The sequence below is a fragment of the Lolium rigidum genome, chromosome 7 (genome assembly GCF_022539505.1).
Source record: "Lolium rigidum isolate FL_2022 chromosome 7, APGP_CSIRO_Lrig_0.1, whole genome shotgun sequence".
Taxonomy (NCBI): Eukaryota; Viridiplantae; Streptophyta; class Magnoliopsida; order Poales; family Poaceae; genus Lolium; species Lolium rigidum.
The window spans coordinates 58723965-58743230 of record NC_061514.1 but is presented as its reverse complement, the minus strand read 5'-3'; the positions used below and the strand labels follow the sequence as shown (position 1 = coordinate 58743230).

The following is a 19266-nucleotide window of genomic DNA, read 5'->3' as shown; positions in this document are numbered from 1 at the left end:
ATTTCGAACATAGGACAAACAGACGCCGCTAAAAGAAGAACAAGCAGACGCCCAAGTTGGTAGAAGTACACATATCAGTAAGGAAAACTGATTGAATTTCAAACAAAGTCCAAACTCTAAATATGTCACAGCACAAAATATAAAATAAGATTAGATTGGCTAGAACACATAGCTTCACACCGAAAAGTAAAAGTACTCATTACTCAAGTAGTGTCACTCTAACCCAGCTAGCCCAGGAAACAGCACAGCCTACGCACTACAAAAATTTCCGAACATTGCATAGGAAAAATAAGAACTCAGACCGTCCTTAACCACAATTCAAATAGACCCAGACCTTACCACTCTACCAGAATTAGAGTTGGAGATATTAAACAAAAATAAACTCTTATCCAGCACCTTACTGCAATTCCTAAGATTATAATCTAGAGAAGGTCAGCAACATTTGCAGGGAGCTCCTCAATGACCACGTTGTAGAACTTCTGGATGTCGAACAGCATCCTCTCATCCTCGCGTGTGACGAAGTTGATGGCAACTCCTTCCTCCCGAACCGACCACTACGACCAATGCGATGGAGGTAGTTCTCAGGCTGAGTCGGCAGGTCATAGTTGATGACGAGGGAGACTTGCTGGACATCAATACCACGAGCCAGCAGGTCGGTGGTGATGAGCACACGAGAAGACCCAGACCTGAACTCCCTCATGATGATGTCCCTAGTGTTCTGGTCCATGTCTCCGTGTGTGGCAGACACTGTGTGGTCCCTTCCCCTCATCTTGTCAGTGAGCCAGTCCACCTTGCGGCGGGTGTTCACAAAGATGACACTCTGGGTAATGGCCAAGGTCTCGTACAGGTCACAGAGAGTATCCAGCTTCCACTCTTCCTTCTCAACATTGACATAGAACTGCTTGATACCCTCAAGGGTAAGCTCATCTCTCTTAACAAGAATCCTCACAGGCTTGTTCATGAACTTGCGGGTGATCTCAAGGGCCTCAGGAGGCATGGTAGCAGAGAACACCCCAACCTGAATCTTTCCTGGAAGAAGCTGGAAGATATCATAGATCTGCAGAAGATGAAGCCACAAGTTAAAGCTATGCAAAAATAATATGAACAGTTAGGGATAAGTGTATGAACGTTAATAGATCATCAACAAAGATGCATGTCAACAACACTTTAACTGATACAGATAGTATTAACTTCAAACAGTCTGTGCAAGTTGCAACAATTGTATAGCACATAAATAGTCTAACCTCTTACACAAATACAAGACATTATGGTATAGACGTTGTGGTAGGCTAACAAAACATATTACATTTAGGACTGAGGTAGTAGGTTGAGCATAGTATCATTTAAAAAAGAACATGTGCAACCGAAAACATGATATACAAAAGTTTACACATTAGGATCGTGTTTCAATGAGTAGATTGAACGTTAGAAAAGTATTAGTTTGAAACTTCAGTTAATTAAAAAATCTACCTTTTATGCAAGCATAGACACAAGGAGAACACTAATGCAGATGAGTACGAGTAAGAAGCAAACCTGATCCTTGAAACCACGTGAAAGCATCTCATCAGCTTCATCCAGTACAAACATCTTGATGTGATCTGGGCGGAGAGACTGCCTGCGCAGCATGTCAAACACACGACCAGGTGTGCCAACAACAACGTGCACACCACTGGCAAGAATCCTCTGGTCTTCACGAACAGATGTTCCACCAACACAGGCGTGCACCTTCACACCTAGGTAGTCACCAAGAGCACGCATAACCTTCTCAATCTGCTGGGCCAGCTCACGGGTGGGAGCAAGGACCAGAGCCTGGCAGTCGACCAAGCCATAGTCAAGCTGCTGCAGGATTCCAGAGCAGAAGGTGGCAGTCTTTCCAGTTCCAGACTGAGCTTGCTGGATCACATCGAGTCCCTTGCAGAAGGGGACGATTCCTCTCTGCTGAATGGCAGATGGCTTCTCAAAACCTACAAACAGAAGTATTTATATAAGATGGCCAAACATTTAGCTGTTATGAAATAGGGTATAAGGAACAGGAATTAGGTATATACCATAAGCATAGATGCCTCTGAGAAGGTTCTCTTGGAGGCCCATGTCATCAAAGCTCTCGTGCACTTCATCGTAGGAAGTGAAAAACTCCTCAGTGTCGCCTTGGCTCCTGCATGTTGCCACGAGCAAAAGGCATGAGCTTCATTCATATAGCATGGGATGGCTATTGGAAGACAAATAAATTGGTAGAGAGATGACTTACAGCAGCTCTGTCATCTTGGTGTCATAATGCTTGGCGTCAAACTGGGAACCCTCTGGTGCCATTCCTGCCATGACTGTATTGAACAAAGAAAGAAACTTGTTAAGAACCAGGACATGTGGTCAGCAACAGACTAAGGCATCATCAAGATGCAAGCTAATATAGCAACCAAGTTGGACCAAAAAAAGGCACTTCCAGAGGAGATTGCAACCATTATTAGGTAGAAAAAAATTAGTTATGCTTCACATCTGCAACAACTAACCACACTAGCAGTGTACCTACTACCCAATCTAGCGCAGCAGCAAGTACCCACAGTCCGCCGCTTCACAGCACGAGTAAACACTATTAGATCTATTACCAGCCAGCCAGGAACAGTCTCAATGTAAACGAAAGCATCAGCAAATCGTCGAAAGGCTAGCCTGCATCTAATCCAGGTAAAACAAATAGCTTTGCGAACTCCCTAATCCAACCACCATACAAATCTAGCTCCCCGGTTCCCGCAGTAACCAAAAAATCGCTCTTTTTAGCTACAAAATCTCGAAACGGAAGCTACAAATCGACGAATCTCGAGATCGAACGCACTCTGTCGCAGGGCCAGCTAAAAAGACGCGAAATTTCCTACCCAACCCGCCGCTCCTCATAAAAAAACCCTCTTTTTCCTGCCGGTTCCGGCCAGATCCAGCGCCGGAACGAGACTAAACCACCCCAGATCGATCGAGACACAAAACTAACTATCAGAAACCCAGATCGATCGACTATGACCAAATAGATCTTCTAAAAGCCGAGACGACGTTAGGTTACCTGAAGCGGTGGGTTGGAGAGCGGATCTGGAGGCTTGGTTGCTGTGGATTGAGCGAGCGAACCCGAGATCGCCGTCCCGGATTCGATCGAGCGACTTTGGGTGAGTTGGGCAGGCGAGAGACGAAGAACAAGGGTTTGGTGGAGGTGGGGAGAGAGAAAGGCGGCTTATATTGGTCCCCGACGGAAGCGGCGGGCGGCTCGACTCCTTCTCGGCTCTCTCCACACGGGACGAGTAGGGTTTTCCTCTTCTCTCGTGGGCTTTTCGCTTGTTTTTTGGGCCTCACGGTCCATCTCCCGCTGGCCTTTTATAGGCGTCGGTCGACCCACGGGCGTCCCTGTCCCGCCCGGCGAAAAACTTTCCATTTTTGTTTTGCTGTTTTGAAGGAAAAAAATGAGAGTTTGTACCAGTCACGAGTCACGAGTCACGACGTTGTCGTTCTGTATTTTTTGTGGAGCTGCGACGCAAGAGCTGGAGTTATTTTCAAGTTTTTTTTGCTAGGAGTTTGAGCTGGGCACAATTCCTGGCTGCAGCCAGCCGTGCGAGCCACGGTAGCGTCCCCGGGCATCTGGAGCCAGTTCACACGCCTACTGTCTAATCTGGTATAGTACAGTCCTACGCGTTGTACAGCACAGCAAGGAACTTGGCAGCCAAGAAACTCTCGAGAAGGCTCGATGGCACGGTCAACTGAAACAGCATCTAACTCTATTCTCCTTGCATCAGTGCTCTTGAGCACAGCCAGTTTCAAAAATTTGAAACTCCCACTTTTCAGTGCCCAAAAAGTCTGAAAAAAGTGCGTACCTAACTTTATATACATCAAGATTGTGCGTAAGAAATTTCGTTTAAAAATACGTTATATTTTAGGAAATACAGAGAACACAAATTTCTCGACAAAAATGAGCGTATATAACTCCTATATACCGTCAGAAATTTGTTGTTTTCTATATCCCAATACATCACAAGTTTTCTACGGATTTTTCTGGGGAGCATGTATACATATTCGGGCAATAAATATCTCGGGTGCTTGTAGTAGACAGTGGCTACATGTCCGGGAGTGTTTGCGGACAGTGGAATTAAACACCATCCTAGGTACTCCAAAGTATAAACATGGAAATCATATGTATAGATACGACTCGGCAATTGTTTTTTCATACTACTATATGTGTAGGTTTGCTGGATAAATATAATGAAAAATAAACTGTTAAATTGACATTTATGGGCCTCTTCAATATCCAACTATATACAAGTATTTCAAGAACTAGCTAGGTTCATCAATAGTTGTGCCCACCAACCTTCCATTGAACATGATACCCCTCCTCTATAAAACTCACGGGAGGAACATCCATGGCCTCTAGTGCCATTACGTGTAGTCTTGCTTATAGTAACATGTTACATGTCTTACTTCATCGATCTTACCATGATGTATAGTACCACCAAGACCAACACGAAAAAAGTTGGAATTCTAGAAGAAAAAAAGTCAATATAAAATTACTACTTTATCTTACTTTTAGTGTTAGACTTGTGTAGTGCATTGTGAATGGGAGACATTCAGGAATTAGCAGCTACATCGATTGCCAATACAATGAAAGATGTATCCGGTTATTGCATTGCGTTAAATAAAGGCGGCGGCGAGACTTCAAAAGTGCTGGATTCGGCACCCAATTAGACGATCGACCGGCGAGTGCCTACACTCGCTCGGTGAAGGAAGCTAATCCAATGAGCTGCTACAAGGTATCCACATTACGTGATGTAGGCGTGCAGCTTGGAGCATAGTACCGTAGATGACCGATTCTCGAGTGTCACAACCATAATTCACACAAGTGTATGTACCGCTAGATTAAAGAAGACACCACTGTTAACAACCTGAGCACATGGCATCCACATGGGAGATAGGGGTGTGTGCACCTGCACTCAATAATCACAACTTATCCATCTAGTTTTATTTACCTTACTAAAAAAGAGAAGATGTGCACGTACGTGCGTGGACTTGACTTGAAGCCCGGTGGCGACTCTCATTTCCCCCCTCCTCTCTCTCGAGAAGACCACGGTTTGAGAGTCCCCTCCGCCGCTCCGAGACCTCGGAGCCTGGTGGGCTGGTGGCGACTCGCATTTCCCCCCTCCTTGCTCTCGAGAAGGACAGGGTTTGAGAGTCCCCTCCGCCACTTCGGGGCCTCTCCTCTTTCTCCTCCGGTGGCTTCGCCGTCCGGAGCGAGAGGAGGGAGAGGCTGTCGTCTTGTAGATACTAGTTTTAGGAGTTTTGGCGATCTGCCAGTAGTTTGGAGTAGGGTGGCGGGTTCCTGTGGACAGATCTGGCGCATCTAGCAAGCGAGTTGCATTCGCGTCCAAGCTCCGCCGATCGGAGAGAGCGGCGAGCGGGTCCAAGTCCGGATCTCTGCAAATAAGGTCAGTGGCTACCTCCTAATCGGCGATGTGATGATGCGAGGGGAGCAGAAGAGAGCACCTGCGGGCGGATCTAGAGGTGGCGGGGAGAGGCTCCCGCCGTGATGCTATGGCGCGGCACTAGCGGTCGCGGACGAGTTGCTCTCTGCGTGGAGGAAGAAGATGGAGTTCATCTTAGAAGTGAGTCCCATAAATTAGCGCATCCACTGCGAGAGAAGGCGTGCGCGGTGAAGCTCCTCTCGGTCGGTCGTGGCTGCGAGGAGAGGAAGCGAAACTGCAAGTCGCCCTCTTCTTTTGTGGGGTGGCGAATCTAGATCCTACTGCATCGATGAGCTCATCACGCGGAGGACAAGTTTGCCTCCGCGATCTGTGGCTGCAAGGGCGGCTTATTGAGGCGCCACGATGGCGTCCTGCCCAACCTCTAGTCTAGAGGCCCTTCTCTGAGTTTCTCGTCGGAATCAATGCCTTCTCACAGTCAAGTGGTTCATCCCCAATGGTGTAAAGGTGGCCAACGATGGAGGCTTGATACGTCCAAAACGTATCTACTTTCCCGAACACTTTTGCTATTGTTTTGCCTCTAATTTGTGTATTTTGGATACAACTAACACGGACTAACGTTGTTTTCAGCGAGAATTGCTCACAGTGTCTTGTTTTTGTGCAGAAATTCAACTTTCGGGAAAATCCTCGGAATTTATATCAATGGGCCTATTTTACCGGAAGACTCAGGGAGCCAGAAGGGCAAGCCAGGTGGAGGCCCGAGGGCCCCACACACCAGGCCGGCGCGGCCCAGGAGGGGGGCGCGCCGTCCTAGTGTGCGGCCCCCTCGGCTGGCCTCCGACGCCCTCTTCTGGACTACTTAAAGGTTTCGATCTAAAAACGCGAGGCACGAAGTCGAAGTCGCCAGAAACCCTCCAGAACGCCGCCACATCGCGAAACTCCGTCTCGGGGACCGAAACTCCGTTACGGCACTCCGCGGGACGGGGAATTGGAGGAGATCATCGCCATCATCACCACCGACGCCTCTCCATCGACCAGCAATGTTTCCCCCATCCATGTGTGAGTAATTCCCCCGTCTGTAGGCTGAAGGGGATGGTAGGGATTGGATGAGATTGGTCATGTAATAGCATAAGATTGTTAGGGCATAGTGCCTAGTGTCCGTAATTGGTACTTTGATGATATTGTTGCAACTTGTTATGCTTAATGCTTGTCACTAGGGCCCGAGTGCCATGATCTCAGATCTGAACATGTTATTATTTCATCATGATATGCATTGTTTTATGATCTTACCTGCAAGTTGTATACACATGTCGTTGTCCGGAACCAGAGGCCCCAAAGTGACAGAAATCGGGACAACCGGAGGGATGGCGGTGATGTGAGGATCACATGTGTTCACGGAGTGTTAATGCTTTGCTCCGGTACTCTATTAAAAGGAGTACCTTAATATCCAGATAGATTCCCTAGAGGCCCGGCTGCCACCGGCTGGTAGGACAAAAGATGTTGTGCAAGTTTCTCATTGCGAGCACGTACGACTATATATGGAACACATGCCTATGGATTGCTTTGTACTTGGACACCGCTTTATTATTATCTGCCAAATGCCCTGCTTTGATTGTTACATGAGTTTCTCTCATCCATGCAACGCCCGTCATCCATCCCTGTGCCTACGATATTTTAATCCTGTTGTTTACTAATAATCACTACTCGTTGTCTTTGTTACTCTCTGCTTGTTATTTCACTATCGCTACTGCTATAAAGCTGTTACTCATGATAAACTCTTGCGAGCAAGTATGTTTCCAGGTGCGGCTGAATTGACAACTCCAGTTGTTAAGGCTTTCAAGTATTCTTTGTCTCCCCTTGTGTCGAATCAATAAATTGGGTTTTACTTCCCGCGAAGACTGCTGCGATCCCCTATACTTGTGGGTCATCAAGACTATTTTCTGGCGCCGTTGCCGGGGAGTATAGCTTTATTTGGAGGTTCACTTGGATTGATATTGTTCGCTGCAAATTCTCCAACATGGGTAAATCTCGCGATCCTAAAGTCGCCATATTACCATCCACTACAAGAAAAGGTACAACTCTGAGTACCTCTGCTACTCTTGATTCACCATCTGTGATAAGTCAACTTGTTTCACCGCCGCAAGCTTCACTTGCTGGTACTTCTGTTGAATCTGAAAACTCTCATAATATTGATAATGTTTCTGATGTGCTTGATGATAGTGGTTCATTGGGATCCTTTCTAGATGCTACAATTGCTAGGTCTAGACAAATTGAAAATGCTTGAAACTCCTAATGAAAATGTTGCTACACTGTTAATTCACCTGAACTTGATTATTCTAGTGATGATCCTGATGAGGATTATGTGGAGCTTAATGATGATTTTATTAATAGATGCAATGCTACTGCTGATGCAAGAAAAATTAAAAAGTTTCTCGCACAATATACTGTTAGATATAAGCTATCTCCTGATCCTAAATTTGCCACATCTCCTATATGCATTAAGGATAAAGATTATGATTTTTCTCTTGATCTATCTCATATAGCTATTGTTGAGAAAACACCCTTTTGTGGTACTGAAAAAGAAAGTGTTGTAGAACACATGAATGAACTTTCTTCTATGAGTAGCTTGTTTTACGATGATGTCAAGATGCGTACTTATTTCGTTGCTAAAATTTTTCCTTTCTCATTAAAGGATGATGCTAAAACTTGGTATAATAATTTGCCTCCTGGTTCTATTAAAAGTCCGGGTGATTTGCTTGATGTTTTCTTTCGGAAATACTTTCTGCTAGTGCTCAACATGCTGCTTTACAGAAAATTTATAGCTTTGTCCAAGAAGATGGAGAGAAATTGCCTGAAGCTTGGGCAAGATTTTGCTCTCTTATCAGAGCTCGACCTGGACATGATTTGGAAAAGCATGATTTACTTGATATATGAGTACGTCTCCGACGTATCGATAATTTCTTATGTTCCATGCCACATTATTGATGTTATCTACATGTTTTATGCACACTTTATGTCATATTCGTGCATTTTACGGAACTAACCTATTAACAAGATGCCGAAGTGCCGATTCTTTGTTTTCTGCTGTTTTTGGTTTCAGAAATCCTAGTAAGGAAATATTCTCGGAATTGGACGAAATCAAAGCCCGGGGGCCTATTTTCTCACGAAGCTTCCAGAAGTCCGAAGGAGAGACGAAGAGGGGCCACGGAGGGGCCACACTATAGGGCGGCGCGGCCCGCCCTTGGCCGCGCGGCCCTGTGGTGGGGGGCCCCCGTGCCGCCTCTTGACCTGCCCTTTCGCCTATAAAAAGTCTCCGTGACGAAACCCCCGATGCCGAGAACCACGATACGGAAAACCTTCCGGAGACGCCGCCGCCGCCGATCCCATCTCGGGGGATCCGGGAGATCGCCTCCGGCACCCGCCGGAGAGGGGAATCATCTCCCGGAGGACTCTACGCCGCCATGGTCGCCTCCGGTGTGATGTGTGAGTAGTCTACCCCTGGACTATGGGTCCATAGCAGTAGCTAGATGGTTGTCTTCTCCCCATTGTGCTATCATTGTCGGATCTTGTGAGCTGCCTAACATGATCAAGATCATCTATCTGTACTTCTATATGTTGCGCTTGTTGGGATCCGATGAATAGAGAATACTTGTTATGTTGATTATCAAAGTTATGCCTATGTGTTGTTTATGATCTTGCATGCTCTCCGTTACTAGTAGATGCTCTGGCCAAGTAGATGCTTGTAACTCCAAGAGGGAGTACTTATGCTCGATAGTGGGTTCATGCCTCATTGACACTGGGACGAGTGACGAGAAAGTTCTAAGGTTGTGGTTGTCTTTGTTGCCACTAGGGATAAAACATTGATGCTATGTCTAAGGATGTAGTTGTTGATTACATTACGCACCATACTTAATGCAATTGTACTGTTGCTTTGCAACTTAATGCTTGGAGGGGTTCGGATGATAACCTGAAGGTGGACTTTTTAGGCATAGATGCGGTTGGATGGCGGTCTATGTACTTTGTCGTAATGCCCAATTAAATCTCACTATACTCATCATGATATGTATGTGCATGGTCATGCTCTCTTTATTTGTCAATTGCCCAAGCGTAATTTGTTCACCCAACATGCTGTTCGTCTTATGGGAGAGACACCTCTAGTGAGCTGTGGACCCCGGTCCAATTCTCTTTCATCGAAATACAATCTCTTGCAATACTTGTTCTACTGTTTTCTGCAAACAATCATCTTCCACACAATACGGTTAATCCTTTGTTACAGCAAGCCGGTGAGATTGACAACCTCACTTTGTTTCGTTGGGGCAAAGTACTTTGGTTGTGTTGTGCGGGTTCCACGTTGGTGCCGGAATCCTCGGTGTTGCGCCGCACTACATCCCGCCGCCATCAACCTTCAACGTGCTTCTTGGCTCCTCCTGGTTCGATAAACCTTGGTTTCTTTCGAGGGAAAACTTGCTGCTGTGCGCATCATACCTTCCTCTTGGGGTTGCCCAACGAACGTGTGAAATACACGCCATCAAGCATATTTTACGGCGCCGTTGCGGGGGAGATCAAGACACGGCTGCAAGGGAGTCTCCACTTCTCAATCTCTTTACTTTGTTTTTGTCTTGCTTAGTTTTATTTACTACTTTGTTTGCTGCACTAAATCAAAATACAAAAAAATTAGTTGCTAGTTTTACTTTATTTGCTATCTTGTTTGCTATATCAAAAACACAAAAAAATTAGTTTACTTGCATTTACTTTACTCATCATGTTTCCTTTTAATTTTACCACAAAAGACACACCGGTAGGACGTGGGTCTATAGTTGGGAGAAATAATATAGAAGAATTTGTCAATCATGTTAGTACCATTGAAAGTTTTGAAGATAGACACTTGGTAGACCTTGCGCCTACTTATGAAATTGCTGCTGCGCATTTAGTTCGCCTGTTGGAAACTAAATTTGTTAATCTCAATCCTATAATCCAACACATGTTTCTCACACTTGGCGATATGGAAGAAGGGGAAAAGAAAGATTTTGTATTAGAAACCCTTCTTAGAGAATTTGGTGGTTTAACAAGAGAAGCTAGAAAGGTGTTTGCTAAATTCAATATGCTTGGTTCTCCTACTAATTTTGTTAGTCTCCTTGAAAAGATGGACATGGATAGAATAAGATACACTAATAATATTGATGATGGTGGGGAGATCAAAGCACCAATACCATGTAAACTCTTAGCTATGAATGATGCACTAGAAAATAACTATGCTTGGCTTGTTCCTGAAAATTTGTTTGATGAGAGTAGCACGCCTAAGACTAATGAAAAGGGGGATGCTAAAACTTATGTATCTAATATACTATGCCTGGTTGAGAAAACTCCACACCCCGCTGAGAATGTACCATCTTTCGATAATACTTGATACACACTTTACGCGCCTAGCTGAAAGGCGTTAAAGAAGCGCTTATGGGAGACAACCCATGTTTTTACCTACAGTACTTTGTTTTTATTTTGTGTCTTGGAAGTTGTTTACTACTGTAGCAACCTCTCCTTATCTTAGTTTTGTGTTTTGTTGTGCCAAGTTAAGCCGTTGATAGAAAAGTAAGTACTAGATTTGGATTACTGCACAGTTCCAGATTTCTTTGCTGTCACGAATCTGGGTCCACCTCCCTGTAGGTAACTCAGAAAATTAAGCCAATTTACGTGCATGATCCTCAGATATGTACGCAACTTTCATTCAATTTGAGCATTTTCATTTGAGCAAGTCTGGTGCCATTTTAAAATTCGTCAATACGAACTGTTCTGTTTTGACAGATTCTGCCTTTTATTTCGCATTGCCTCTTTCGCTATGTTGGATGAATTTCTTTGATCCACTAATGTCCAGTAGCATTATGCAATGTCCAGAAGTGTTAAGAATGATTGTGTCACCTCTGAATATGTCAATTTATAATGTGCACTAACCCTCTAATGAGTTGTTTCGAGTTTGGTGTGGAGGAAGTTTTCAAGGATCAAGAGAGGAGTATGATGCAACATGATCAAGGAGAGTGAAAGCTCTAAGCTTGGGGATGCACCCGGTGGTTCACCCCTGCATATATCAAGAAGACTCAAGCGTCTAAGCTTGGGGATGCCCAAGGCATCCCCTTCTTCATCGACAACATTATCGGGTTCCTCCCTGAAACTATATTTTTATTCCATCACATCTTATGTGCTTTTTCTTGGAGCGTCGGTTTGTTTTTGTTTTTTTTGTTTTGTTTGAATAAAATGGATCCTAGCATTCACTTTATGGGAGAGATACACACTCCGCTGTAGCATATGGACAAGTATGTCCTTGGTTTCTACTCATAGTATTCATGGCAAAGTTTCTTCTTCGTTAAATTGTTGTATGGTTGGAAACGGGAAATGTTGCATGTGGTAGTGTATAATAAAATACTTGTAGAATATTGAGCTTTGATAACTTGATTCTTTGCAAATGTTTTGAGATATTTAGATGGTAAGGCTTGCTGGATAAATGAGTTAAAATTAGTAGTGGATTGTTGTCTTTAAGCTTGTGCCGTACTACAAACTCTATTTAAATAGTTGAAGGTGTAGTTGGACTTGATAGCTTTCCATGTCCGAGAGTTCATCGTAATAACTAAGTTGTGCTGAAGGTCGAGGGAGCTAGCGGGGTACTTGTGCCACCGTGAACGGCCCTCCTTGGAGTAAATTTTAATCATGCTCTTAATGATGAACCTGCTAGTTGTTTGCAATAAGCTTGTGAGTTCTTTTTGACTAATGTTAAGCTACGGTTTTTGGCACTTCCACCATCCAAATTTGCTAGCCTCTTCGGTACTGTGCATTGCCTTTTGCTCACATTGAGAATTGTGCATACTTCGCCGGTACATCCAAACCCGTGGGAGAACTTTCTCTTGTTCTCCTACACATAAGCCCATACATCTCCTCAAAACAACCACCATACCTACCTACCACGAGCATTTCCATAGCTGTTCCGAGATATATTGCCATGCAACATCCATTTTTACATTACATGCCATGTAGTCATTTATTATTTATATATTGCTTTGCATGATCATATACGAGCTGATGTGTGGTTTACCCATGTTACGCTAGATCATTGCACATCCTGCTACATCTGCGAGAGGCATACAGTTTCATACATCATGTTTCATTCATTATGAGTTATTTGTACCAAAAAGTGTGTTGTCATATTAGGATGTTGCCCCTAAAAATGGAAAGAGCCGTGGAGGCCATCAAAAAGAAAAAAATGAAAAGAAAAAAGAAAAAGAAAAAAAAAGAAAAAAAGAAAAAAAAAGAGAATAAAGAAAAAGGGGGCAGCATTACTATCTTTTATCCACACTTGTGCTCATGTTTTAGCACCAGCATTATTCATAGTCATCATTTGTGCTCATGTTCAGCACCTACATTCATATGAGAGAGTTTTCATGTTTTACTAGTATAACTATGTGGGGAATTTACACTATAGAACTTGGGTTGTATATTCCAATGATGAGCCTCCTCAAAAGTGCTCTAGGTCTTCGTGAGCAACCAAGTTGGATGCACCCCCACTAGTTCCATTGGAGAGCTTTCATACACATATAGCTCTATGTGCATCCGTTGCATGGCAATCACTACTCCTTGCATAGCTTCGATCATAAGGTTTCCTCTTGTCTAATGGTCATTTACAGCTTTGCAAGCCTTTCTTCCATTTGGCCTTCCAAACCCCCATTAACGTTCTTTATGCCATAACATCCTGGTGCTAATACCAAATGCTTGCGCTCAACGGTTGAGTAGACTTCGAACTTGATTGATTCATGATGTTCATGTTTATGTTTACTTGATCTGAATCCTTCTTATGTTGTGAAAATTTACTTGATGCTTGGAATGAAGGATAGAACTTCTATGCTGAATACTTAATACATCTTTAATGAACTTTGTACGGTTGCATGTCTTTAAAGCAATAGTTCATGAAAACTTTTAGCTTGTCTAACTCTTGCATTATCATCTCTTATGTCAATATAGATACTTGCTTTGAATGATTTGATCTCAGCTCATATGCTTTACAAATAGTATGATCAAGATTATGATGGCATGTCACTCCAGAAATTATCTGTGTTATCGTTTTACCTGCTCGGGACGAGCAGAACTAAGCTTGGGGATGCTGATACGTCTCCGACGTATCGATAATTTCTTATGTTCCATGCCACATTATTGATGTTATCTACATGTTTTATGCACACTTTATGTCATATTCGTGCATTTTACGGAACTAACCTATTAACAAGATGCCGAAGTGCCGGTTCTCGTTTTCTACTGTTTTTGGTTTCAGAAATCCTAGTAAGGAAATATTCTCGGAATTGGACGAAATCAAAGCCCGGGGGCCTATTTTCTCACGAAGCTTCCGGAAGTCCGAAGGAGAGACGAAGAGGGGCCACGGAGGGGCCACACTATAGGGCGGCGCGGCCCCCCTTGGCCGCGCGGCCCCGTGGTGTGGGGCCCCCGTGCCGCCTCTTGACCTGCCCTTTCGCCTATAAAAAGTCTCCGTGACGAAAACCCCGGTACCGAGAACCACGATACGGAAAACCTTCCGGAGACGCCGCCGCCGCCGATCCCATCTCGGGGGATCCAGGAGATCGCCTCCGGCACCCTGCCGGAGAGGGGAATCATCTCCCGGAGGACTCTACGCCGCCATGGTCGCCTCCGGTGTGATGTGTGAGTAGTCTACCCCTGGACTATGGGTCCATAGCAGTAGCTAGATGGTTGTCTTCTCCCCATTGTGCTATCATTGTCGGATCTTGTGAGCTGCCTAACATGATCAAGATCATCTATCCGTAATTCTATATGTTGCGTTTGTTGGGATCCGATGAATAGAGAATACTTGTTATGTTGATTATCAAAGTTATGCTATGTGTTGTTTATGATCTTGCATGCTCTCCGTTACTAGTAGATGCTCCGGCCAAGTAGATGCTTGTAACTCCAAGAGGGAGTACTTATGCTCGATAGTGGGTTCATGCCTGCATTGACACCGGGACAAGTGACGAAAGTTCTAAGGTTGTGTTGTGCTGTTGCCACTAGGGATAAAACATTGATGCTATGTCTAAGGATGTAGTTGTTGATTACATTACGCACCATACTTAATGCAATTGTCCGTTGCTTTGCAACTTAATACCGGAGGGGGTTCGGATGATAACTCTGAAGGTGGACTTTTTAGGCATAGATGCAGTTGGATGGCGGTCTATGTACTTTGTCGTAATGCCCAATTAAATCTCACTATACTCATCATGATATGTATGTGCATGGTCATGCTCTCTTTATTTGTCAATTGCCCAACCGTAATTTGTTCACCCAACATGCCTGTTCGTCTTATGGGAGAGACACCTCTAGTGAACTGTGGACCCCGGTCCAATTCTCTTTATCGAAATACAATCTACTCGCAATACTTGTTCTACTATTTTTACGCAAACAATCATCTTCCACACAATACGGTTAATCCTTTGTTACGAGCAAGCCGGTGAGATTGACAACCTCACTCGTTTCGTTGGGGCAAAGTACTTTGGTTGTGTTGTGCAGGTTCCACGTTGGCGCCGGAATCCCTGGTGTTGCGCCGCACTACATCCCGCCGCCATCAACCTTCAACGTGCTTCTTGGCTCCTCCTGGTTCGATAAACCTTGGTTTCTTTCTGAGGGAAAACTTGCTGCGGTGCGCATCATACCTTCCTCTTGGGGTTGCCCAACGAACGTGTGAAATACACGCCATCAATCACCAATATGTTGGTATGAAGCCGGAGCAAGCAAAGAGTTCAACCCTGATTATGTCAAGGAAAAACAACAAATCATTGACATTATCAGAGACAGGCTCAAGATAGCTCAAAGTCGGCAAAAGAGTTACGCCGATCAGAAGAGAAGGACATGGGAGCCACAAGTTGGAGACATGGTTTATCTTAAGGTAAGCCCGATGAAAGGACTCCAGAGGTTTGGAGTAAAAGGGAAACTCAGTCCTAGATATATAGGACCTTTCAAGATACTAAGTCAGAACAGAGGTTTAGCCTTTGAGTTGGATTTACCGGGAAGGCTAGCTCAAGTTCACAACGTGTTCCATGTGTCACAACTGCGGAAATGTTTGAAGACCCCAGATGAACCAATATCACATGATGAGCTCGAGTTACAACCAGACTTAACATATATCGAGAAGCCAGCCAAGATTCTCGAGGAGAGCTGGAAACAACTCAGAAACAAGGCGATCAAGTATTGCAAGATACAATGGAAGCATCATCCCGAGAGGGAAGCCACCTGGGAAAAAGAGGAAGACCTAAGGAAAACATACCCCGAGCTGTTCAGGTATTACAACCACAACTTCGGGACGAAGTTTTCTTTAAGGGGGAAAGGCTGTAATGTCCCAGGTTTAGAGACGATCGAGGGGTAGATTTTAGAAAGGGATGTGCATTGCATAGTAAATTCTGGGGAAATTTCGCGCTTTTAAACAAAAGCTGCATCGAAGGGGGACAAGTTTCTCTCTCGACACCTTACGAGGTTAGGGTTTCGAGAGTGCGACAAACTTGCATCTCACTTCACTAGTTTAGGGTTTTGAGAAGAGAGGGGAGAGTTTGCATGATTGGATTCTAAATGAAGTGACATGGTTGAATACAAACCAATGTTGAATTTGAAGTTCAAATTCAAACATTAAATAATTACCTAAATAATTCAATTGAGGAAATTCATTAAGTAAACAATCAATAATAAACAAGATGAATAATTATAATAAAGTAAAGCTCATTAGAGAAAACTTTGAGCTTTATTGATCATCACACAATATACATTGTCATTACAATATTCATAAGAGAAAATAAAATGAATTACAACACATTACAAGAATTGTTGAAATTGAAAAATACAAGAAAATGAAAAGAAAAATACAAGTAAGGACCTAGTCTAAATTCTACAAGATCATCTTCACTTGATCATGGATTTGATGAACTCACTGTCCAATATGATCAATTGATAATTCCTGTACATAAACACAACAAATAGAAGTTATGCCAAGTGGCATAGCCACTTGGCAGGTTAAAAAGAAATGGAAAATTATGGATATGGATCAGCTCGCCGAGCTGATCATCTCCAAACCAAGTTCGCAGTATCGGTGCACACACACACAGCCACACTGCTCACCAGGCAGTGTGCATGCTCAACAGCACACACAGTCAGGGAGAGTCACCAAAGTGACCAGGCCAAGCTGTCGACCAGAGAGAGCAAGAGGGCATCATATATAACCTTTTTGAGCCAAACCCTAGCTCATTCATCGGCAGGCATCTTGGTAAGTCATCAGCAAACAAGAACACTTAGAACAGGAAGAACACATAGCCAGAATTTCATCCAGGAACAGCTCAAGCAAAGAACTGTTTCCTGTTGAGAAGTAAACCATGGAGTAGATCAAGCACAAGCCACAAGGAGGAGCAGGGCAAGCCAAGAAAGCAAGCACAGAAGCAAAACCTCTACACCAACACACCATTTTCTAGGAGCCGGAGTGAGGTATAAACAGATCAACTCCGAGCAAAACCAAGTTTTGCTCATAAATAAGCATACAATGCATCACAGAACACAGAAGGGTAGAATACCCGCATTGTATCATCATCTGGCTACCAAGTCGGTTGGTGCAAGCAAAAATGGGTGAAGCCAATAGGAAATCACCAAGGGAACATCGAGCTATACCAAAACAATGGCATAACCAAGGCAATCCAAAGAAGGAAATGATCCTATCTATTCAACCAAAGCCACTTAGCACCTAAAACCTAGCACACCATCGGATAGATAGACAATATGTGTCTATTCTTGTTTGTCAACATCAAAGATCACTCGGAAATCCAACAAGGAATTACCAGTGATGCATTCACTAAGCCATAGCAAGCCAACAAGGGTGGGAGCTACCTAAACAACGAATGAATTGCTCGTCAAGGTCACCTCAACCACCGAACCAGCCCAAATTAATAAGCCATGCACAGTTATCATCACCCGAGATGGGTTCAAAAGGAGGGCTAGGGTACCCAACCAAGTGGTGGCATCCATCTAGCCTCGCCAAACTCAATGAAATGATCATTACTGCAAGCAGTTCACATCACTTATCCATTTTAGTAAGATTCAGGCAAATACAGATAAGTGAACTAAGCAAATAAATCAAAACACCAGAGCTTTGCAGTGATCCAATGGATCACTGCAAGCAACAGCAGTTGCTTAAGTCAGCAATAGTACACACCAGGCTAAGCCTGTATGAAGCACAAACAGCACTGGTGAGCACCAGTGAATCACAGAGAGAAGCACACACTTGATCACAAGCAAGTAATGCTCAATTGATCATCAAAGTATCACTTGCTCTTGCTACAGATCACTATAGCCAAGCATAGTATCATCACAAGGCCCAGACAGTTAAGCTAACCATATAATTGAACAATTGCATCACAGATAAGTGAATAGAGCATATCAATTGTATCCGAAGCACTCCATCAAGGGATGGAGTTGATAATGCAACGAGTTAGGCTCAACCGAGCATATCCATGAACTAGAGCACAAATAATAGCACATCATAAGCATTGGCACTTGCCAATGGCAAGGATCATCACAGAATGATCAAGCCAAGAGCAATTCATGGCATTCACAGGAGAGGAATATTATACAGAGAATCAGCAGGAGCTACTAAATTACACATAGCACCACAGCATGCTCATGAGCAATAGTTCATGAATTGCAACAGCAAGCAATTGAGCAAGAACAAGACAAAGCACAACAAACCGGAACCATGACAGATGCACAAGCAGCAGCAGCACGCACAAAGAACATAGCACAGACAGAGCATACGCGTAAGCTAGCAAGGCGCAGCAGCTAACACAACACATCGGCACAGCGTGCATCCCCACAGGGAGAAGCAGGCCAGTGGCCAAGCTAGACGAAGGGAAGGGAAGCAGTAGAACAAGTAGCAGAGAAGGACGGAGGAGATGAGCACTTACTGGTGAGCGGAGAGAAGATCGACCATGGCGGCACGGCGGCACACGCCGGGCGAACGGCGGCGCCACGCCAAGCCTAGCCAGGCACAACTCGCCGCAACGCCAGCATCACCACGGCGAGGCACACGGCCTCGACACCAGGAGCGTCGGCGGCGACGAACTCGCCGCAGCACACCACGGTAGACGAGCAGAGGCGAAGGGGGGCGCGTCGAGGAAGCGACGAAACACAGATCGACGCGGTGGATCTGAATCGCCGTCGAGTGGCGGTTCAGATGCGCCACATCTCGCCGGCGGCGATGGCCGGAATCGGCCGGAGAAAATCGGCGAAGGCGGCGGCGACACGGGTGTCGCCAGAGGAAGGGGACGGGTGCGTCCGACCGAGCCAGACGAGCGGCCCGGGTTAGGGTTAACCCACTGGGCCACCCTGACAGGTGGGCCCAGGGGCAAAAAGGACCTTTTACAATTTAATAAAAATGTGAAACTTTGAAATTCAATAGAAAATTATTAAAAGCTCTTAGAAATAACTTAAAAATATGAAAAATGATCAGCATAAAATTCTCTATTTAAATAAAATATCAAAGAGAAATTTGAAAGACAATTAAGAATAAGTCCTATTCTGATGATTTAAATAATCATTTAAATCACACACCTAATTTTCTATAAATGAAATTAAGTCCATTAATGTATTTGGACTTTAAAAAAAAACACCTTGACAACATTTCAAGGTAGTATTTTACTTTTAAACAAGTATCCCCAAATTATTCTTAGTATTAACCTCTTACATAAAATAATAACGACATCGGAAGGGGGGAACAAACCCTAAAAATGGAATCATGCATAATTGCTTCTTTAAC

General features: G+C 44.2%; 1 pseudogene; it reads right to left on the bottom strand.

The window, feature by feature from the left end:
* Window positions 1-173: 173 nt before the first annotated feature.
* On the bottom strand, window positions 174-3201 carry LOC124674082 (annotated as a pseudogene).
* Window positions 3202-19266: the final 16065 nt, after the last annotated feature.